The sequence below is a fragment of the Pinus tabuliformis genome, chromosome 3_2 (assembly GCF_031772625.1).
Source record: "Pinus tabuliformis cultivar Carrire ecotype Pingquan chromosome 3_2, CPIR1, whole genome shotgun sequence".
In the NCBI taxonomy this organism is placed as follows: Eukaryota; Viridiplantae; Streptophyta; class Pinopsida; order Pinales; family Pinaceae; genus Pinus; species Pinus tabuliformis.
In genome coordinates, this window is record NC_142302.1 from 227,262,413 (window position 1) to 227,286,153 (window position 23,741).

The following is a 23,741-nucleotide window of genomic DNA, read 5'->3' on the forward strand; positions in this document are numbered from 1 at the left end:
ATAGCTATCATGAAAAGATAATATGATAAAAAATTGTCAGGATTTTCTTATTTTTTGTTTTTTCTATTAAATAAAACACTGATAAGTATGTTAAATTTCCATTTTTTTTTTCAATTCGATCCACTTCATGGATAAGAAATGCTTTGCATTGGGACATAATGTTAAAATATTGTATGGATCTTTAATGCCAAAGTTTGGAAGTTAGAAGGGGTTGGATATTATTGTAAATTGTTTCAGACATATTTGTGCTGTGACCTTTTTATTAATGATAATGCTTAATGCTTAAGTTATTCCAGTTATCATTGCAGAGATACTGCAATATGATGCTTCAAAATTTTTCTTCTCTAGTGTATTTGTCATCCTTTTCATTCTCTCATGCAGTCTTTTTATGGGTGTAATAAATCAACCGTATTAAAATTCAACTTACATTGCTCTAATTTGGCTGTGTTTAGATTTTTCAGTTGCAAATGAAATATGTTACACCTTTATTCTTTGTGTGTTCCTCTTAATACTTGATCATGAATATACAATAACAAATCTTTACTTCTTTATGTCGTAAGTGAATGAGTATCTATTTATTTATCTCCCACTATACTACAATTTATTATCTATTTCGAAGTATGTGCCAAAACATGGCCTGTGCATGACATTGGTTGATATATGCATAGGCATCACAAGCTAGTAATTTTCTGATCACAAGTACCCCTTCAGATCTGGTCTCTGTGTGCTTCATAGTCTAAAAGTATTTGGTTTTCTTGAGTGAGGGAACCCCATCCAGTTGGAAAGGACTAGTTTCCAGCCTAGAGTGGTTTGTGGTTACCTCTGGGATCCATTCCCTTAGCGTTAAGGGATTTACAGAGTGCTAACATAGTGGTGTTGTTTCCAGGGAGCGAAAGGTCACATTTTCCCCTAGGTATGAATGACAAGGATCAAGTCCAATTGATAGTGGTGAACAACAGTTAGATATCAGAAGGCTGAACCTTTCACTTGGCGACTCTAATCAATAAAAACCCAAATTTTCGAGTTTCAATGGTGTCTCCACGTTTTCAAGATGAATTCAACTGTGAGGTATGCACCTATGAATCATGCTCATATACCTGGTTTTCCAAATTGAATGCCACATATAGATTGCAATCATATTTGCCAAAGTTTAAAGATGAGAAGGGTGATGAAGTTTCTTTACATCTTATCAAATTTCATATGCATTCACGAAGGCTTAAAATTGAATCATGAAGATTGTCTCATGAAGATGTTCATGGCTACTCTAGAAGGAAAGGAAAGGTCATGATATGAACTATTACCAACTGCTAGTTTATGTTCTTTAAAGAATTTTCATACAATATTATTTGAAAATTTTAAAGATTCTTATCCATATTGTTGGTTCAAAATTGTTGTGGACATTTTGAGAGTTTCATCGAAAATTTGGAAACCTTGTATGAGGGTAATGAGTTCATGGATGAGGATATTTTAGAGGCCCTTCATGTTAATCCTTTTCATCGACAAGAAGAACGGGTAACCTCTCTCTTGGATGAAAATGAAACCAAGCAGGATGTTAATGATGATAGGCATGTTCCATCTTCTGAAGTTGATGAAAATTTGCAACACTCTTGTTAGTATTCTTTTAAATAACAGCAAGAAATGGTAAATGATGAGGACAATTTCCATGTGATTCAAGTGGATTCCCAGCGACCAATAATTTTTTCCTTAGTTGGAGATGAACTCAGTCAAGAACTTGATGTAGATGTTTATGTCATTTCTCTTGAGATATGTGAAGATTTGCAGCCAGTTTGTCAGTTTTTTTGTGATCAAGATGCAAGTAGTGAACTAGTTCATGTTGTTAGGATTCCACATTTACAAGAGAGTAATGAAGAGAAGATTGTTCTAGATTCCTTGTAGTGCAGAATCTATTCATGATTATACATCTCTTGAATTGACATTTTCAGATTTAAAAAAAATCTAAGATGACACTCTTGTTGATATACATGAAGGCTTAACTCTTGACATTTCCATTATACAATGATGCAGTTGTTCTATTTGCACTCCCTCCAGAAAATTTAGAGTTTTTTTCTTGTAGATGAGAAGAGTGAAAACACAGGAAAAGTCACTCAAGGTTCAAAAAATGAGGAGTCTAATGAAGAAGAACAATTAGTCATTATTTTTTAATACAACTCATGTCTTTTGTTGGTCATCAAGAACATGTAATCTTTTATGATTTTTAAGATCCTCTTGCCAATTTGTCACATTCATCAGTGAAGTCAGAATTTTCAACATTCCTACACCAAAGATATCAGTCTAAGTTAGAGTTTCAGTTGTCATTCTCTTATTTTTTCTGCATGCTCAAGGGAACTGTGAGCAACATTCAGTCAAGTAGTCATTTGCTTGATTGGCTACATTGGAGGGATAATTTTGCATGATTGTATATATATCTTTAGCAGGCGTGGGCAATTATCATTGGAATTTTAAGCTCAAGGAGAAGGCCCTAAGATCCTAATGGCCTGCTTCCATAAGTATAGTTAGTTAGTAGTCGAAATTTGCAGTCTGTCAGTTAAGTTTTGTTTTTAATGTTTGACTCCATCACCCAGTGGTTTAGGCAACTAGTCTGCGATTTTGTTCTTGGGACATCATTGGGAGGTTGTCATCCCCGTTAGAGCTAATGTTTAGGTCAGTAATTTTCATTGTCAAATATATTTGCCTTATTCATTCATTTTCATTTTTTCAATAAGTCTAACTTATAGTCACTGTCACTGTCATAAGTTCGAAAGTCACAGTCCGACATCACCATGTGTATAGTCATCAAGTGGTCTAGTCAAAGGATGAAGGAGTGTCAAGTTAATGGGAGTCATGGTCACTGCACAGGCGGGTATCAACCATTTAGGAGGTTTACAAGAGTTGGAGAGCATACTTAAAGAGTTATACACCATCACACATCCATTTCAAGCCTACCCATTTGATCCATTTTGTCAGAGGAGGTGTGCAACCATACAGAGCATGGAGTGCTACTCAGACTTTTCACTGCCCAGTGCTGCACAAATACTCTGTTTTAGCCATCCTTTTGCAGAACAGTTTCTGATCACATGGAGGCGAAATTTTGGAAACTGAAAGAGGTTTTCTTAAGGATGGGCCATATAACAATAACCTCTTCCATTTTTTGCATAGGTGTCATGGATCAGGATATTCAAATGCATATTCAAAGCATATTTTTTGAATTGTCCAAATTACATGTTTTAGCCGTTGTTTTTCAAAGTATTTTCAGAGGAGCTAGGGAAGAATTTGAAGAAAAAGAGAGAGGTTTATCTCCAGGACAAGTTCATATATAGTAATTTCCTTCAGATTTTACACAAGTTCTACCATTTTAGAGCTACAAGTGTTTCTTCAAGGCCCATTTTTGCAAATATTTTTTTTAACATAATTATGATTTTTTTTTGAAATTCAATTTTTGATTTCGAATTTGTGGAAGGTTTGAGGCATTATATGGGTCCTACTCCACCTCAGACATAGATTCAACATCCTCGTCAGGCTACTTCTAGATGGAGTACACGTGAGCATGCCGAGCTAGATTGGCTACACCATCATTTTAGTTGTTGTCATACATATATGTGTTGATAATTGTGGATAGATAAGATAGGAATAGATGAATAGACAATTCAGAGATAAAGATAGAGTTTTTCTTTAGGATTAGTTTGTCATCTTTATATAGATTTTGCTTTTAAGTATTTATCCCAAAAACATGATGTTTCTAAACTAGGTGGATTCGATCCACTTGTTGGATAAAGATCCAATGTATCTAGTCAGATGGATTTCTTTTTAAAATTTGTATTTAATCTTAAAGAAAATAAGAAGAAGGGGTTCGGTTTTGGGAGAAGACTAATGTATGTGTGTTTGTTTTGTTCAATAAAGTTATTAGTTTTCCATATTAGCTAGAGATTCATGTGGTATGAATTTTGAGTTTTGATTTATTTTTCCATGTGTTATGCAATACATATCTGTTTCTTTTTCATTCTTATGCTGCTACTAAAACACTTTTTTAGAATCCATCTTCTTTGATGTCCTAAAGGATTGTTATCTTTTGAAATTATAATGGAATACACTCTTAGTTAAGTACTCCATTCTCACTTTCTTCATGATATTTGATCAAGATTTATCTCATAGAATTCAGAATTTGTTTAATGCTCTATGCATGTGATTAAATATCACCATGTATCCTTTTGTTTCTTCAAACTCACTCACCATACTACTTCAAATATTATAGCTTGAAATCTTAACTACCTTTCCTTTGTTATAATAGGCTTTCATGTATGCAATGATACTTTGTGTTAGGATCTGAAATATTGCCCCATACAGTGGTCCTCCCTCTCAAGTTTTCCAACCACCATTTTCAACCAAGTTACCTCTATAAACGTGGTCTCTGTAGTCCTCTAGCTTAAATGTTATTTACCTTCAAACTTTTCTAGTGAGGGATCCCCCTCTAGTTATAAAGGATCCATTTCTAATCCAAATATGTTTGTGGTTACCTCTGGGATTTTTCTCTTCAGCATAGAGAAATTTACGGATTACTAACACTCTTCATATCTATCTATCTCTCCCTCCCTCTCTCTATCTATCTCTTCTTCCCTCTCTTCACCTCCCATCTATATCTGTATCTCCCTTTTCCTCTCCTTTGTATCTCTATATCACCCCCAAAACATACACACTCTTTCTCCATATCTATATATATCTCTCCCTCTCTCTTCCTCTCCCCCTCTCTTCCCCTTCACTCTCTCTCTCCCCTGTCTACCTCTCTTTCCTTCTGCTCTCCTCTCTCCCTCTCTCTCTATCTCCCTTATCACTCCCTATCTCTCTCTCCACCTTTCTCTCTCTACGTATTTCTTCTTACCTCCCTCTCTCTTTCCCTCCAATCCCATCTCTCTTTCCCTCCATATCTCATGTTCTCTCTCTCTTCCTTCTTCTCTATCCATTTCTCTCTCACCTCCCTTTGTCTCTCTCTTCACCTTCCAACCCTATCACTATCTCCCTCCCTCTCTCCTTCTCTTTCCCATTACTTCCTTCTCTCCTTCCTTGTCTCTCTATCTCACACCAAAACATACACACTCTCTCTCCATCTCTCCCTTGTCACTCCCTCTCTCTCTCTCCACTCTTATCTCTCCAAAATGGATCCTAAAACCCTCTAAGTCTTCATATACTCAAAAACTATCACAAGGGGAAAACCTTCACAAAAGGCGGATTACACTACCGGGAGAGAAAAAACATGAAAAATGGCCAAAAACAGGGTCTATCGGAGGCTTGAACAACTTTTCACAGGAGTCGTCGAATTTGGCCGATCAACAATCCAGATCCGATCGGAATATCGCAATTGGCAGTGGTGAGTGGAGTCTATCGGGGGCGAAAATATGATAACTACGACAATGATTAGCGCAAGTCAACGAGGACCATCGATCAAGCATGCAGATCGACGGCCCAGGTTAACTCACGATATCGCATCAGCAAAATACAAAGGAGTGCTTACCAAAGGCCCAGGGACTATGTGATAGCGATTGCGATATGTCGCATCGCAATATCGCATAGGAGCGATATAGCGGAGTGGGGCCGATACACTTGCGACTTGCAATAACTGGACTCGACGGGGTTATAAATGGAATTTAATTGTTTTTGAGTTCCGAAAACAACGGTTTTCTATGTATTTCACGTTTTCGTTAAATAAAGGAAATACAACGGAAATGTGCTTGATGCGATATGGCCGGACTCGATAGGATTTATATATGCGAATACATAATATTTGAAGTCAGATATGACGAGTTTTCCTTTGTATTTGGGGTTTTTCGTTAAAAACCCAAATACAAAGAAACCACGACTAAGAGACTTGTGATAGCAATACAAAGGCAGACTTGATGGAATTTAGGGTGGAGTTGATGAATTTTGAAGTCCGACAGATAGAGTTTTTGTGAATTTTTACAGTGTTGCTGTGTATTTCTCTGTGTAAACAGAGAATGACTGTTTTGGGAATTCTAATGCGTCGATGGTCCCTTCCATTACAAAACAGGTGGCCACCAACCCTGGAAATGTTCAACAATGATTGTTTAATTCTCAGAGGGATTTGAGCAGACAGAGGCAGGGAGCTAGAGAGCCCAAAGGGGAAAACGAATAGACAAATGTTGATTGGCTTAAAAGCCACTGAATGACAAAGATAGAGGGAAGCAGTGCTGAGACAGAGAGAATACAGAGATAGAAAGCGAGAGGGAAAGTCTGTGTACTCAAAGAGACTTGAGGGATTCAAGTGAACTCCTGTTGTTTTGTATCTGTTGTGTTGAGACTCAAATTGAGCTCACTTTTGTAAAAATCTGCTCTTGAAGACATAATAGAGAGGTCACCACTGAAGGCTGGACCAGGAGACGTAGCCCAGGAGTTTTGGGTGAACTCCTTGATTATTTTGCTGTGTTATGTGTGTATGTCTATTATGTTTCTCTAACTGCTCATTGTCTATATTATTCACAATCTTATCGATCTGTTGCACTAAGTGATATAGGAAAATCCATGCACATGAGTCTGTAATACCTTAAAAGTAATCTAAGATCTCATTTACAGATCATTTCTCTACGTCTTTCTTCTTCGTTTTATCTCCATATCTCCCTTGTCACTCCCTCCATCTCTCCACCTCATTCACTTTATGTCTTTATTCTTCCCTCCATATATATATATATATATATCTAGAGTTGATATATATCATGTTATATTCATATATATTACAATATAACAAACTAAATATCATACTAAGCTTAATATTGTATTAATCCAAAGTTATTAAATTTAATAATATTAATATTATATTTAATAATGTTTTTTATGGCATGATAAAAAAATTATAATAAAACTAAATCAAAAAAATATTTTCAAATATTGTAACTTTGGTGTGGAAATATTTATGTCTTTAAATACTTTAATATATCCATAGGATATGGTTTTTTCCTTTAAAGATTCATTTTACAAATATTTAATCAAAAGAAATATTAAAAGATTTTGGAGCAGGATTTTTGATTCTTTGTGTTGAATTAACCTTTTTCTTTTGATTTAAGAGATCTTATTAGCTTTAGTAAATATGAGTAAAGATATTTAATATTTTACCTAATCTGGAATTGTCATGTGGTATTTTTTTTGTTAAAGGTAAATTTATGATCTGTTCAAATTCAGGTATATGATAAAAAACTATTAAATGCATGAGATAATTTCTTATCCATTCAAATTATATATAATAATACATAGTTATATTTTAATAATTAATATGAGTCCATATATATATATATATATATATATATATATATATATATATATATATATATATATATATATATATATATATATATATATATATATATATATATATATATATATAATTTAAGATTTAAGCTAATGTTTTGGCTGAAATTAGTAAAAAATATTTTTATTACTTTTTGAGGACGTGAAATACTTACACATCGGGGCCATAGTGGGCTGTAGAACGTGCATCTCAGTGCAATTAGTAGTTTGAATCTATAAGGAATTTCTACAACTATCTTCCATTTAGCTACTTTATAGCCCCTTTAATTGACAATGTGTTGAGCAATGCTTCAAGGGAATATCTTTTATCTCAAATGGAAAGGAAGCTTGCTAGTTGGTCTTTTCATTCTGTTAACATGGCTGGACATTTGGTGCTGATAAAACCCATCTTTGCCCTTATACCTATTATTGACCCTGGCCACTCCAAAACATATTTTAAAAGACATTGAGAAATGACAACATTATTTCCTTTGGGTCAAATCTAACTAGTGCAAGAAGTGGGCCTTGGTTTCTTGAAAGAAATTGTGCCTTTCAAAACTCACTTAAGGGTTGGGCCTCAGAAATTTAAACATTCTAAGTTTTGTCCTTGGAGCAAAAACCTAGAAGATATATTTGCGCAATGATAAAGCCTTGTGAGGTAGGTTACAAAAACTCAAATATGGGAGAATGTAGCTATTGGTGCACGGGATACTAACAGATCCGAGATTTGTGACACAATGGACAAAAAATACATACTTAACATTGACCCTTTTGACAACACCCACGAATTGAGTGAAGTCTAACCCGAGACGCTAATGGGTGACTTTCAGAACCAGGTCTCTACTGTCTGACAAGATTGTCTTATGGCTGGAACACTTTGTTCCTAGATGACACATGATATAACACCCTGCTGTTACTATGCATTATGCCTGGTATTGAACATTTATTATCCAATCCACAATGCATGCTTGTAGTGATCATGCATGGTGTGAGACCTCTGACATGAAATCCATATGGCAAAAGCCAAGTTGACCCTAGACTTAACTAGTTTACAGCTGACATACACGGCCTCGACCGATACCCTAAACCTTATCAGTCAAACAACACTTTGCACTCATTCAAAAAAAAATGTTATGCATAGTGCAACAGGTCCATACCAGACCAAATCATCACCATAAGCCATCTTTCCCATGCACATTAATAGCATAAACATTTAAATTATTCAACATAGTTATAACACATTACAATGTCATAAATCAACAAAAAAAGATGAATAAAACCATGGTGTAATATGAAACATTCACATATACGTGAGATTCATACAATGCATTCACACAACTATGCTTCAGAAAGATTGCAATAACTTCTCCAAAAAACAATTTATATTCACAAAAAGCTATATGAATTCCCCAATGACAGTTCATATTTATATTTGTGGAAAAGAAAAAACATCCAGAGTTACATAGGTTAAAGTAACATGCCTAAAGAAAATTTAGGATAATATCAAACAACATCAAAACTAGACCATAACCCATCCATAACAAACTAATATAATCAAAGACTAATCCAATTATGATAAGGCTGTGAAGCAACAAAAAACTTGACTATAGCTCACAGATTACATCAAAAGTACATTAGCACATAAAGCGGCTCTAAACTCAACCTGTTAAGGCTTCTGATCAACCCCTGCTTTGACCTTGCCAGACCATTTTATAGTTGTTATGAAGCCTCAAATCCTCTTTCCTTCCCTTCCATTCAATCCAATTGTCCTAAAATTTGTTGAGATAGTTCCCCTGATTCCTCCTAAGTTGTCCCATGTATGGAAAAAACTATCCAAAATATCCCATGCCTTATTTGGCTCCACTTCACCTCATATTTTTATCCTCCAAATTATCTCCAACCATATTATAACCATGATCTCCCTAGTTAGATCCTTTTCTTGTAAGAACATAACTGTCGGTATTCCCTACATGCGTCCTTCTCCCCTAAATATTACGGTCAGTCTACTGCATGGCGTTTCTCTTCGTTGTGCCTCATCTCCTACGCCAACCCTATGCTGCACTTCCCTTCCTGCGTTATCCCTATGTTGCACTCCACCTTGTACTTTCTGTGCTCCCCATTCCTATTGTGCTGTCCCACTATGCCAAAAAAATTTAATTTTTTTTTTGCTCCAATAGGCCCCCCACACAAAAATGTGGCTTGTCCTTGAGCCACATAGTCCTTCTTTGAAGCAATATTTTCTTTAACATATTTTTGCAAGGTTTTCCATGTTGCTTCCTATGCTTTGATCTTGGCTATTAAGTGCTTCATTTCAATAGCTAGTTCCCCAATGACATCATTGACATTCTCATTGTTTAAAGTCTACATGTTCTTCAACGGTTCATTGAACTCATCCACAATCACCATAACTTGGTCTTGGAGATTTGTCTATGGATTTTGTTCTTCGCAGAGCTTTCTCATAGATTCCTTGAGTCATTTTTATCATGCATTACTTTCCTTTTGTTAGTTGGGTTCATCTTCCCTCTAGTTTGATCAACCTGACGGATTTGATTGTCCGCTGCCTATATCTACTCAGTGACTCTTTTTACGATTGGAACCTTGGACAACATATTCCACAAGTAATCACTTTGCTATGCCACCTCCTAGAATTTCCTCTCATATACAACCAATTGTTCTCTCCTATGTCGAGCCGTTTCCTCGTGTTGTTGATCCTCCAACAACTATCTAGCTTCTAGCTTCAACCTTCATGACTAGTTCCTTCAATCCTTGGATGACTTCCTTAAATTTGATTGCCATTTCCTAGGCAGGAGTTGTCTCATATACTAACTCTTCAATACATTCCTCATAAACCTGGGTAAAGGCACTGCACCATTCCAGGTTATTGTCTTTCAACTTTTGCTTCTCCTAATGCATTTGTTGCCCCATATCCTAACTTAGTTTCAAGTCTATCTCTGTGGCCATGAGTCCGTCCTGTAATATTCAAGCTACATTGTTCTGCAACTACACTGAATCCTTTGAAATCAACTATGATAGAGCAACCTTAATATCTACGTAGGAAACCAAAGGTTTTTTTTCAAACCCTTCCTAAATTTCTATCGCAGTGCTCAAAATTTTGTACACCCTTCTCAACTGTTGGGACAATGAGGCCACATGGTTTTGTGATTGAGCTTGGGGCTACGACCCAAGTGCCACTGAGGACCTCCCTCCTACCTCTGAAGAAAAATTCAGTTTAACATCCATCTCTCTAATAAGTTGTTGTAAGTGGTAATACCTAGCCACAATGATGTCTTCCACTTGATCCTCAATGCATTCAAAATCATCTTTCATTAATACAGTCTATACTAGGGACATGCGGGTCGCTTTATCCTTTTTTTTGTTCTTTGTGGTAGATGCGCTCTCCACATTGCTTCTCAACACTCTTTTCTTTCCTAACTGCGGTCTCCTTCTAGAGTGACAAGTTCTTCTTGTATTTTAGCTTTGGAACAATTGGTGACTGAGGTTCTTGCTGTTCTTAACTTGAGGGGGTGCCATTCATTTCTTCTCCACTCGAGATCATATCCACATATGAAGAGCCTTCCTTTGAGATATTCCATGTAGGGTGTCATGCATCCACCATACCCTGGATCTCGTTCGTGTTAATCTATAAGGTTTCTTCTGCCAATACTTAGCTAGGTCCTATCATGCTAGAACCCAAATGTGGTGGGGTTTGGCCTTGAACTTCACTATAACTTTGTACTTCTTCACACTTTCAAAAAGGAGACATGATGTTTCTTTAATGATTTGTCGTATCACATCTCCCTACAAGCAAAACACCAAAGTACTAAGCCTTTTACGATTAGGTTCATTGGAGGCCCACAAATTTTGAAACTCGATTGTTGCGATGGGGTTCGTTGGATCCACTACTGGCTATAAATGCTTTGGTCTTTCCAGCTCAACCAATGCTATCAAAATTAATAACCAAGCATAATGAAACTCTACGTTCAATTACTAAGTGTCCAAGAAATATTTCTTGAATTCCTTCAATAAGAATGGAATCCAAGCAAACTACTCCCCTTTGTCACAACAATGTACCACAACAATAACTCATGTCAACAACTCATTCACTCGACAATTACATAGTGGATTATAGGCGATGGCCTGTGCTGCAAACTTGACAACTTGGTTTGGTACCTTTGAGATTAAACACCTTCAATTCCCTCTCATAGTTATGTATGTCTTGGCCATAATGACAACAAGAGCTTTCTCATTAATTAGTAACCATGGGTCCTCTCCTTCCATGGGAAGACTAGTAATCTTGTGGATTAGCTTGACGGTAATATGCATGGGTTGGTCGAGCCATAAATATCCATCATGTACACAGGACAATAGTCACTTGGTAATAAAGGTTACCTCATCTTCCCGTTTGAAATGCTGAATATGAAAAAAGTTCAAAACTCCTGAAATTTCTATCTTCTCGGCCCACTCTTGGGGTTTTAGCTTAGGCACATTGTGCTCATTCGACACTCATTGCATGTATTCCTGAAGATCAGGGTGCCTAGAAGGATCACTCAAATCATGGTTAGAATACTTAATCCTTTGCATAATATTCATAATTTTTCCCTAACAAATCATCCTAGGTGGTAGGGGTGACATTCGCACTGTGTACTTATTTTCCTTGGAAGTCGCCATTTCTGCTTGAGGTCCTGACAGGGGTGACATATATTTGGTCTCATATCTACAACCCACCACTATTATTAAATCCACCACTTCTACACTCATCTTTGAGCTTGTATTTTTTGTTGTCAACTTTGATGTTTTCTTCTTTGGTGTTGCCCTACTTTTTACTGCCTTCTTTTTCTTCTCTTTTGGTGGGGATAAACGACGTTTTGTGTGCATCCTCTGCTCCTTAGTTGTTGGGCTTGAGTCTTTAATCTTGGTGTGCTTTCTTTCTTTTCACATTTTTCCTCTCTTCACTCAACTGTTTTCTTCTCCTTAGATCTTTTTGCAATGTGGATCTTCCTCTCCAACTCTTGGTTTATGGATCTCGCATTGGCTACTGGTACAGCCGAATCGCACACATTTCACCCACTTTTCCATCTTAATTCACACCCTAAGACATCACATCCCTCTGATGCCACCACCTCACATGTTCTATCATCATAACGATTATTTTCTCATGATAGGTGAGTAGGATGACCATCTTTCCCTACCATAATTGTGATGCTTTGATAACAACTTCCATGTATGCCTCCAACTTGGTTCATAATTATCGGTCACTTACCTAAATTACATTTATTAACTAGCCATCATGTCTTCTTGCACGTCACATCTCTATCCATCATTCTGTGTTGACTATAACTAATTGTTGTAATTGGAACCCCTTCTATCAATGATTCTCATGCCATTTGTTTAACCACATCATCGCCTTTAGAGATTTGTCCTAGACACAAGTGCCCCCAACACAGTGCGTTGCCTAATTTTCCTCTCTTCGTGCGCAACAATTTGTTCCTCTAAAGCTGAGCACAACCAAATCTCTTTATCCTAACTTCTTTATTCTTCTAAATTTCCTATTCCTTACTTCAATCTACCTTATTTACATACAACTAGTAGACTAGTTCCATTCGCCCTCTATCCATGATGTGTGGGAGCTTGGCTGTCCATGTAGAGTTTCAACTTACTCCCATCCATGATTACTTCAGACGACGTACCACCTATATTCCTCAACTACATCGCGCCACCATCCGTCACATGTTGAATCACATACGGTCCCATCCAATGCATTTGAAATTTTCCTGGATGCTTCAAGAACTTGTTATTGTATAGCAACACCAAGTCTCGCTCTTGAAATGTTCTATGCTTGATTATCTAGTCATGCCATTCTTTATCTCTTGCCTTTTTCACTTCTTGGTGAAAATTTTCTACTAATTGATCTTCCTTGTTGGGCATGGAATCCCCCCGATGCATGTTTTGGGGCTTAAAGCCCAAGTTTTGACCAAATCTTGTTTTAAAAGCTCCGAAAATTGCGGGCGCAGGGCGCGAAAGTATGATAAAGTCACATGGTTGTCCACCCTAGTTTTTGTAATGTAATTTTGGCTGGATATACCTACCCATGGTCCGTGAACCATGGATTGTATAAATAGAGTGAAGCTCTAAGTGTAAAAGAAAAGAAGTAACCAAGAAACTAATAGAAGGATGAGAAGTCTAAGTGATTGAGTTGAAGTGTAAAGTGTGTCTGTGGGTCGTAGAGTAGGAGAAGGCTCTGCAGCTGAGTGTACAGAGGCCTAGTAGTCCATAGATAAGTGCGCGGAGTCATGCAGGTGAGTGCGCAGGGCGGGTCGAGTCTATAACCGTTGGAAAAATCAATAAAGAGAAGTTTTGCTATAATTATGTGTATCTTTTCTGGTTTAATGCATGATTGAATATACTTTACAAGTATACGATTTATTTATTGCATGAACCTGTATGAATGTTTTATATGGTTAAGTATAACTTAAGCATTTAAGTAGGTGAAGGTGCTTAATTGGTATTGGAAGATAAATAAGATCTCAAGTAATAGTGTATAGCGCGACACAACCCCTGGTTAGGGCTGTGCGAAGGTAGGGTATCAGGCCGCGAGGAATGGAAGGTGCGCAAAAGGAACAAACAAAGGACCAGTCGAACCTCTCAGACATCTCAAGGGTGTGGAAGCCTTTTTCTAGCACCCTCCCATACTACTTCGGGTGAGACCTCAGTCCGTGCTCTGCAGACTGTTGCCAAAAGGGCTAGTAGTACAGGGATTTGTTTGGATAATTAACTCCAAACTTGGGTCAGGCCCAAACAAGCCAACAAATGGTTCCGTTGTCAGGAGCGGGGTCTGCATAGAGATGTCTGATGTCATATCATTGGAATTCGACAAAGAAAGGAATTGAAGAGTGGTTGGACAAAAAGATTCACGAGTTCGCGGCACAAGAAAATAGGAACCCGCGATTATCAAAGGAAGAGTGGTTAGATTTCTACTTGTATACAGAGATCCATGAAATTTTCTTTGCTTCCTTCCCTACTGAGTTGTACGAGTGGATTGCAAAGATGGAAGATAGCCAAGGAGGTGTAAACTCGAAAAACCTATTGTGTGGACTCTGGAATTGGTGCACAGACTTGAAGCATCGGAAGATAATATCGCGTGTGCTGTCGATCACTGGCTCGATCAAATCATAGGAGGATTCATCACCAAATTCAAGGTAGATACTTCAGTCAGCTATAGCGAGGCAAAACAACGTTTCCTCAAGGAACGCGAGGTAAGTATGTTAAATCTTTGAACACTTGGATTAAAATGCTCCTGTGTGAAAAGTAGGCTATGTGAATAAATTGATGTTTGGGGCTACGCAAAGTGGGAGAATCTATAGAAACGAAGGTAGAACATAACTAGAGACTAGCCCCTTGATTTCACCTCCACGAGGGGGCGAATAAGAGCTCACGAAGGTTTCACTAAGAAGTGCGATTAATCTGATAAGGCAGAGAATTCTGCATATACCACCCCCACCCACGCCACCAACAGTTTCACCATCTTCACCCCCGTCTTCGCCCATACCACCTCCGCCACCACCGCAAAGCAGTATGGCCATTGTGATAAAGCTACCAGTGTTCAAGGGAGTAGGGAATGAAGATCCAAACCAATTTTGGTTTGTGATAAAATTTGTATGGGAAGCACAGGGTGTCACAGACGACAATATAAAGAAGGCGACATTGGTCAATGCTCTGCAGGATCGCGCGTTGACCTGGTACATTAAGAATTCCAATGACAATCCAAATGCAGGGATAAAAGATATCCAAGCCGCGCTAAACAAAGAATTCAACAGGCCAAAATTGTAGGCATAGTCGATCATTGGATTCAAGGAAATCACAATGCTATCAGGCGAAACCCCATGGGAGTTGGATCAAAGACTGAAGTGCACAATTCGCGAAGTGAACATGACATTAATAGATGGAAACACTGCGAATGGTTTGTAGCATCGTTAACGCCACATCTACGGAACACACTGTTGCAATAAAGACTAACCACTTAGGCTGAGGCTTTGGAGGTTGCAATGAGATTTCATGAGACTCTAATACAAGATCCTAACCTGGGAGTTTAGCAGATTCACGCATAGCTAAAAAACTTGTGCCTGGAGATGTGGAGCTTGAAACAAGATAGGACAACTCGCCCAGAGATGCGCGATGAGGTATGGTGCGTAAAATGTAAGGGCTAGTGGCATGACAAATACCACTGTCTGGTGTTCGCAAATTACCTTGTGGGAGGAGGGCCAATGCCACTAAGACCAGAGGCACAATCAGGACCAAGTGCGGTGCCTGTGTTATGGTGCGTGATTTGTTAGATAGGAGGAAAGCATGGTATAGATAACTGCCATCTATTACAGAAGTATATGCAGAATTCCCAACTGTTGTTTTGTAATTTCTGTAGGTCAGTAGGACATGATGAGCACACTTGTAGAAGTTATGAACTAATGATGGATCGAACTCCTACCTACAGAGTTCAGGCCGAAACACGAGCCCTTGATCAAAACACAGGAATGGAGCGCACTGGATTTTAGGGGCACGGATGAGGCCAAGGTGGAGGGGGACCAAGAAGAGGTCGCAGACAACTGATATGTTACAATTGCGGAGGGCCAGGACATTATGCCCGTGATTGTATGAATCCAACGCGACCATCATGCTTGTATTGTACATTGTTTGATCATGAGACAGAGGACTGTCCAACACTGATAGCAAGGTTGCGCGATAAAGGAGCACTCCAACCTCCCCCAACTCAGAACCTGCAAATGATGAGGTCTGAGCTGCGCAAGGAAGACCCTAATGTAAATATCGTGCTCCGGAGTGGTATTACGACAGGGGATGACAAAGGCAAGTAGCTTGAAGAAAGTACCTGGGTTCGCAAGGCCCCAATGAAGGAACCAGAATTTGATTTGGAGCGCACTAAGGAGACCTTCATGGAAGCTAAGAGGAGCTTCGTGGATGCCTCCACTTCAGGAAGTAAAGACAAACATGAGCCGAAAATGGACCCATTGATGCTCACTATGTTCTTGGAGACATGCATGAAGTTGCTGCGAGTCAACAAGGCTGTAAAGGGGCTGCAAGAACTCATAACTAGATGCGTTGGGACCGTGCCAGGAGAAACACGCATAGTCCAGAAGCTCGAGAGGCACACGAAGCGAATAGGCAGGGGGATGAGATTGACCGCACAGATCGGGGAATATGAGATGGACCAAGTGATTCTGGACCTAGGATCGGACACGAACGTCCTACCAAAGCAGACATGGGAGTGCATGGGCAGGCCTGTGCTGCAATGGTCTCCTATCCAACTGAGAATGGAGAACCAGCAAGAGATCCTACCTATGGGGAGATTGCAGGGAATCACAGTAGACATCGAAGGAGCAAGCACGCTAGCATATTTCGAAGTAATGGAGATTGTTGATGACAGTAATCCCTACCTCGCGCTATTAGGAATAGAGTGGGCCGGTGACATGAATGGAGTAATAAATATAAAGAAGCGCAAGATGATCTTTGAGAAAAAGTCACTACGCGTAGAGGTACCTTTAGACCTTGCAGAAGGATCACGCTACACAGAGCCAATGCCCGACTACGACATCTACGATGACTTGGACTGTATCTACAAAATAACCGCGCGGGAGCAAGACTGGGTAAATCCAACCGCGTATAGCTGAATCTTGTGGGAGTGCGAAAGCTCCTGCACATCCAATTATGATGAGGAGATAGAACTATGGTAGAACCGGTTACACGAGGTAACCATGCTCAACTGTAACATGATGACAAGGTCGCTGCGCTACGTAGCAACATAGGTAAGAGACCTGCCTACGTATGATGGGTTGAGCGAGGTAGATGATTTCCTGAACAAATTTGAAAGGGAAGTACCAAAATAGCAGCGTTTCGACACTCTGAAATGGGTATTGCAAGCTATGACCGCAAGATGGCGGAGTACGCACCAACGAAGTTTTGAAGGCTGGCGCGAATGCAGAAGGATGATGTGCATGCAGTTTGGGAAGCCTTAGATGCAATTAAAAGACAAATATGACAGACAGGATGATACACCTGTACACCTCAAAAAATGGGCAAAGGTCTATGGGGAAGAGCCACAACCCGAGTGGGTGCACCTGTTTTTTCATACCCTAGACATTATACCCATGAATTGGTATATAGAAACAGAGCTCCGCCATGGCACGAACGAATGGGATATCCTGCGCGAAGGATTCCTGTTAACTTTCACGTTTGAGGATCGTTGGTGGGATACTGTTGATGATGCGCTACAAGCAGTAAAAGCAGCTATATTTAAAATACCCTAGGAACCAATGGAAGTGCTTTAGCTTGAATGGGGGACCCAACTGAGCTGTGCGTTGGAGTGTTACAACGTAAACATTAAAGAAGACGACGAAGATCTGCAAAAAGGTAACATTCCAGAAACTAAAGGCTATCGCGAGGTTCAAGGATCATTATTTGAAGACCCTGACATTACCGCACCAGTAAAAATGAAGTAGGTGAACATTGGTATGGAGGCCGAACCGAAGTATGCAACTCTCGGTGACTACTGGGATGATGCCATGGTGGATAAGGTCACTGAGTTACTCCGGGAATACCAAGAATTATTCCCGACCAAGATCATAAACTTAAAGGGGATTGTTGGCGATTTAGGGATGATGAAGATCACCCTAAAACCCGACACAAAGCCGGTTAAGCAGAGGCCTTACCGCTTGAATTCAAAGTACAAGGAAAAGGTCCACGTAGAATTAGACAAAATGCTCGTAGCTAGAATTATCGAGCCGATGGAAGAATTCGACTGGGTAAGCCCTATGGTAGTGCAAGAGAAAAAGCAGAAGGGTGAGATAAGAATATGCGTGGACCTCAGGAAATTGAATGATGCCTGTGTGCATGACCCATTCCCAACCCCATTCACAGATGAAGTATTGGAAAATGTTGGCTGGCAAGAAGCATATTCTTTCACGGACGGGTTCTCAGGGTACCACCAAATCAAAATCGCGCTGGAAGACAGAAGAAAGACCACCTTCGTGAATGAGTGGGGTTGCTTTCAATACAACGTCATGCCGTTTGGGTTAAAGAACGCGCCAGCCATCTTTTCGCGCATAGTTGTTGACGCATTCAAAGAATATATCCACAAATTCCTGGAGGTCTATCTGGATGATTGGACTATATTTGGATTGGTTAAGTATCATGTAGCAAGATTACGCTTGATGCTGGATACTTGCCGACGACACTAAATCACGCTGAACCTTAAAAAGTGTATGTTCCTCGTTCCCTTTGGGAACCTGTTGGGACATGTGTTCTGCAAACAGGGACTAATGGTAGACCCCACGAAGATTGCAGTAATTCTGAATTTGGAAGCACCGCGTAGTGTTAAACAATTGTGCGCTATCGTGGGACATACGAGGTACTACAGGAAGTTCATCAAAAGCTATGCCTAGATCACTGCGCCAATGGAGAAATTGTTGAAAAAGGATGTCACATTCTACTGGAATGATGAATGCATGAAGAGCCTGGATGTACTAAAAGAGAAATTGGCCTCCACCCCAATCATGGTCTTCCCAAAATGGGATGTGGAGTTTCATGTCCATGTTGACACGTCATGTATAGCACTGGGAGCAGTGCTAACACAAGAGGGTGGAGAGGGCTTGGATCACCCTATCGCATTCGCAAGTTGCAGGTTTTCCAAAGTAGAAAAGAACTATTCCACAACCAAATGCGAGGGGTTGGCTATGGTGTATGTGCTCCAAAAATACTGACACTATTTGCTAGGAGGACATTTCACGATGTATACAGACCATGACTCTTATTGTTCCAATAATATAACTTTGAGGTCATGGTGAAGGCTGGACGCCTAAACGCGGGACCGAATCACTTGTCACGTATTGAGATGGGCAAGGAACCTACTAGTTTGGAGGAAGGATTACTTGATGCACAACTCTTTGCTGTGCGTGTCATGGATGGACACTTTGGAGATATAATCCAATTTCTAACAACCGAGATTGCGCCGAAGGAATACTCTGTCTAGCAGAAGAAGGTACTAGTGGTGAGCGTGGCTGATTTTTCTGTCATCACGGGACACTTATACAAAATGGGAAATGATGAGATACTGCGAAGGTACGTACCTGAATTTGAACGAAGTCAGATCCTCATGGAAGCACATGGGGGCGCTGCAGGAGGACACTATGTAGGACGAGCGACCGCGCAAAAGATTCTTTGCACAAGGTTGTGGTGGCCAAGCCTTCACCAGGATTCAAAAGCACACTGCAAGGCCTGCGATATATATCAAAGGACAGGTAAACCATCGCGGAGGGGCAAGAAGCCTTTTGAAAATGATGCTGAAACCCTTCGAAAAGTGGGCAATAGACTTTGTAGGACTTATAAAACCTCAGGGAAAAATGAGCGTGCGATACATCATCACCGCGACAGAGTACCTGACTTGTTGGGCGGAAGTGCAACCGGTCAAAGACTGCACGGCTGCCACGACTGCAAAGTTTTTGTTTGAACACGTGTTGACTCGATTTGGCTGTCCAAAAATCTTATTGAGTGATCACGGTACACATTTCCTGAATGAAACCATCAACGCGCTAATAGAAGAGTTCCAGGTGTATCATCAGAAAAGAACACCGTATCACCCACAAGCCAATGGGATAGTAGAAGCATTCAACAAAATATTGGAGACTGCACTAACCAAAGTATGCAACACATAGCAGAGCGATTGGGACCTGCACGTACCTGTAGTACTATGGGCTTATAGGACAACATGCAAGAAACTGACAGGACAAACACCTTTCCGGTTAGTTTATGGCATGGAAGCTGTCATGCCAATGGAGTATATTGTACCTAGTCTACGCATAACAACGCTCACAGGTATGACGGACTATGAAGCCCTAGAAGAAAGACTCACACAGTTGGAGGAACTCGAGGAGGAACGGTTCCTCACTAGATTTCTTCAATAGTTGCAAAAGCAACGTGAGAAGGCCTGGGATGATCGCCATATTAAGTTGCGCACCTTCAAGGTAAATGATTTAGTGTTGCTATATGACAGTAAGTTTGATAAATTCCCGTGAAAGTTTAGAATGCATTGGCTGGGACCATACATTGTAAGGAGGTCACAGATGGAGGCACGGTACAACTAGTCAAACTAAATGGAGAGCCTTTCCTAGGAATAGTGAATGGCAGCTGCTTAAATCCCTACATAGGAGGCCCGATTATCTGACTAACCAGTTGAAGCATAGTCTTCACACTCCAAGGATCCATACAAAGGCGAGGGACTATAAACAAATGTATGGGATACCGACAGAGATGTAGAGAAGCAGTTCTGACACAGAAGTCTTGGAACAACGGATGCAACAGATCCAACAAGCAACAGTTCAGTGTGTTGCTGACCTTGTCGCAACTCGAGAACAGTTGGATGGACTCCACACAAATATCTTCGCGCCGACAGAGTGACTCGAGGGTGAGTCATGATTTTTGTGTTGAGCGCCTGTTGGGCATGGAATCCCCCCGAGGCATGTTTTGGGGCTTAAAGCCCAAGTTTTGACCAAATCTTGTTGTAAAAGCTCTGCGAATTGCAGGCGTAGGGCGCGAAAGTATGATAGAGTCTTAGGGTTGTCCACCCTAGTTTTTGTAATGTAATGTCAGCTAGATAGACCTACCCATGATCTGCGGACCATGGATTGTATAAATAGAGCGAGGATCTAAGTGTAGAAGAAAATAAGTAACCAAGAAACTAATAGAAGGATGAGAAGTCTAAGTGATTGAGTCGAAGTGTAAAGTGTGTCTATGGGTTGTAGAGTAGGAGAAGGCTTTGCAGCTGAGTGCGCGGAGGCCTAGTAGTCCGTAACTGAGTGCATGGACCCCTGCAGCGAAGTGCGTATGGCAGGTCGAGTCTGTAACCATTGGAAGAATTGATAAAGAGAAGTTTTCCTATAATTCTGTGTATCTTTTCTTGTTTAATGCATGATTGAATATACTTTACAAGTATCTTGTTTATTTATTACGCGAACCAGTATGAATGTTTTATATTGTTAAGTATAACTTAAGACATTTAAGTAGGCGAAGGTGCTTAATTAGTACTGGAAGATAAATAAGATCTCGGGTAATAGTCCAAAGCGTGGCACAACCCCTGGATAGGGCTACGTGAAGGCAGGGTATAAGGCCGTAAGGAACGAAAGGTGCACGAAGCCACTTGCGCGCAAGAACAAACAAAGGACTAGTCGAACCTCTTAGACATCTCAAGGGTGTGGAAACCTAGTTCTAGCACCCTCCCATACTTCTTTGGGTGAGACCTTAGTCCGCGATCTGTGCACTGTTGCCAAAAGGGCCAGTAGTGCAGGGATTTGTTTGGCTAATTAACTCCAAACCTGGGTCAGGCCCAAACAAGCCAACATTCCTCCAACTGCAGTAAATCATGTAGTCACTTTTTTACTACTTCAGATATTGTCATCTTCGTGGCTAGAGAAATGGACAGACTAGGCACTAGAAACTCCATCGCCATGTCAACTTCCATCCCATACACTAATTGAAATGGGGTTTTCCCAATTAATCTTTTGCACATAGTGCAATAGGCCTATAAAATTGCAAGGATTCTCATGTCCTAGTTGTCACACTGTACGTTAGATACCTTGGTGAACAATGTTTCCAAGATTTTGTTGAAAGCCTCAGTCCTCTCATTGGCTTGGGGATAATATGGGGTCCCTTCTGATGATAGATCCCAAAGTATTCCAATAATGTTGTTATGGTACGATTCATAAAGTGTGTTCCCTGGTCACTCATTAAGATTCAGGGGCACCCAAATCTGTTCACTACTTGGTCAAAAGAAACCATGTAGTGGTCTTCGCACTGTAGTCCTTCACTAGCACCGCTTCAGTGCACCTAGTTAAATAATCGGTGGCGATGATAATATAGTGCACACCAGTCCTCCTTGTTGGTGGGTCAATTAGTCAAATAAATTCAATAGGCCGCTTATCAAATGGTTGCAGAGTGAGCCAGGGGTTTATGGGCATATCGTCTTGCTGAGATGGTCTTCCTACCCTTTGACATACATCACAAGTCTTACAATACTCCTTGGCATCAACATGTATGGTGGGCCACCATAGCATATTCTATAAAATATTTTTCATTGTAGCCCGACCTGCGTAGTGACCTCTTGCACGTGCTTCCGCCAAAATCATAGGTCACTCACGTTCTATGATAAAGCTCCTTAAGATTCCATCGGCCCCTAGTTTATACAATGCCCATGCAATCAATTGATAGTATGGTACCTGACCACAAGTTGCTTCTTCTACACCACTGTATATCCTTCTAGTTCCATCCCAATGTTCAGAAACTATGCAATATCTACAAATTAATAATCTACCATAGTTACTGTGAACAACTGCATGCATTGCAAGTTGGATTCCACGTTCCACGCCTCTTCACTTGAAGCCAAACATTACAGGTGATCAGGCCCCATATTTAGTCTCTTTGATTTAACTATTACTTGAAAATCACACTTCTAGAAATATAACAACCATCGACAGATCCTCCCCCCAACATAGGCTTGTTAAATAGGTACTTTAAAGTTGAATGGTATGTGTATAGCTTAAAATTGTTTCCTAATAATTAATGCCAAGATTTTTGGAGGGTGTATACCATCACTAGCCCTCCTCTTTCAGTCATAGTGTGATTCTCTGTGACCGTTGACAACTTGCAAATAGCAAAGCCAATAAGGTAGTCGACCTCTACTTCTCCTAGCTCACCCAGGATTGCTCATAGTGCAATCGAATAAACATCAATGTGCACATGGAACTCGTTGCTCCAGTTCAAGAAGACTATAATATGCATTAAATCCATTCTTTCTTTCCAAGTATCCAAGGCTCGCTGGCACTCGGTCTATTGAAAATCTACTCCCTTCTTCAATAACCTCTGCATAAGTGCTATGATCTTTGCATATCCTAGTCTAAATTTCTGATAGTATCCTGTGTGGCCCAGGGTGGTCCTTAGTTGTCGTACTATAGTAAGAGGTGACAAATCCACAATAACAACAATCTTCACTGGGTCTACTAGTATCTCCCATTTACATACAACATGTCCCAACAAGAACCAAAAGGAGCACAAAATATACATTTCTTAAGATTCATGGAAATATGCAATTGCCTACACCTATCTAACGCCAATCACAACAACTCAATATGTTTTTTTTTCCAATAGACTAAACATCATCCAGTCATCTAAACAAACTTCTAAAAATTTATGCACAAATTCCTTAAATTCCGCTACCACTATCCTAGAGAATATGTTGGCGCATTTTTCAAACCAAATGACCTCACCATGTACTAGAAATAGCCCCACTCCATTGCAAAGATCCTCTTTGGTGATCTGTAATCGTGATATCCCAAAAATAGTACACCTCTTGTCCCCCTACATTTTCTAGAATCTCATTCGTGAATGGGGAAGGAAAAGGA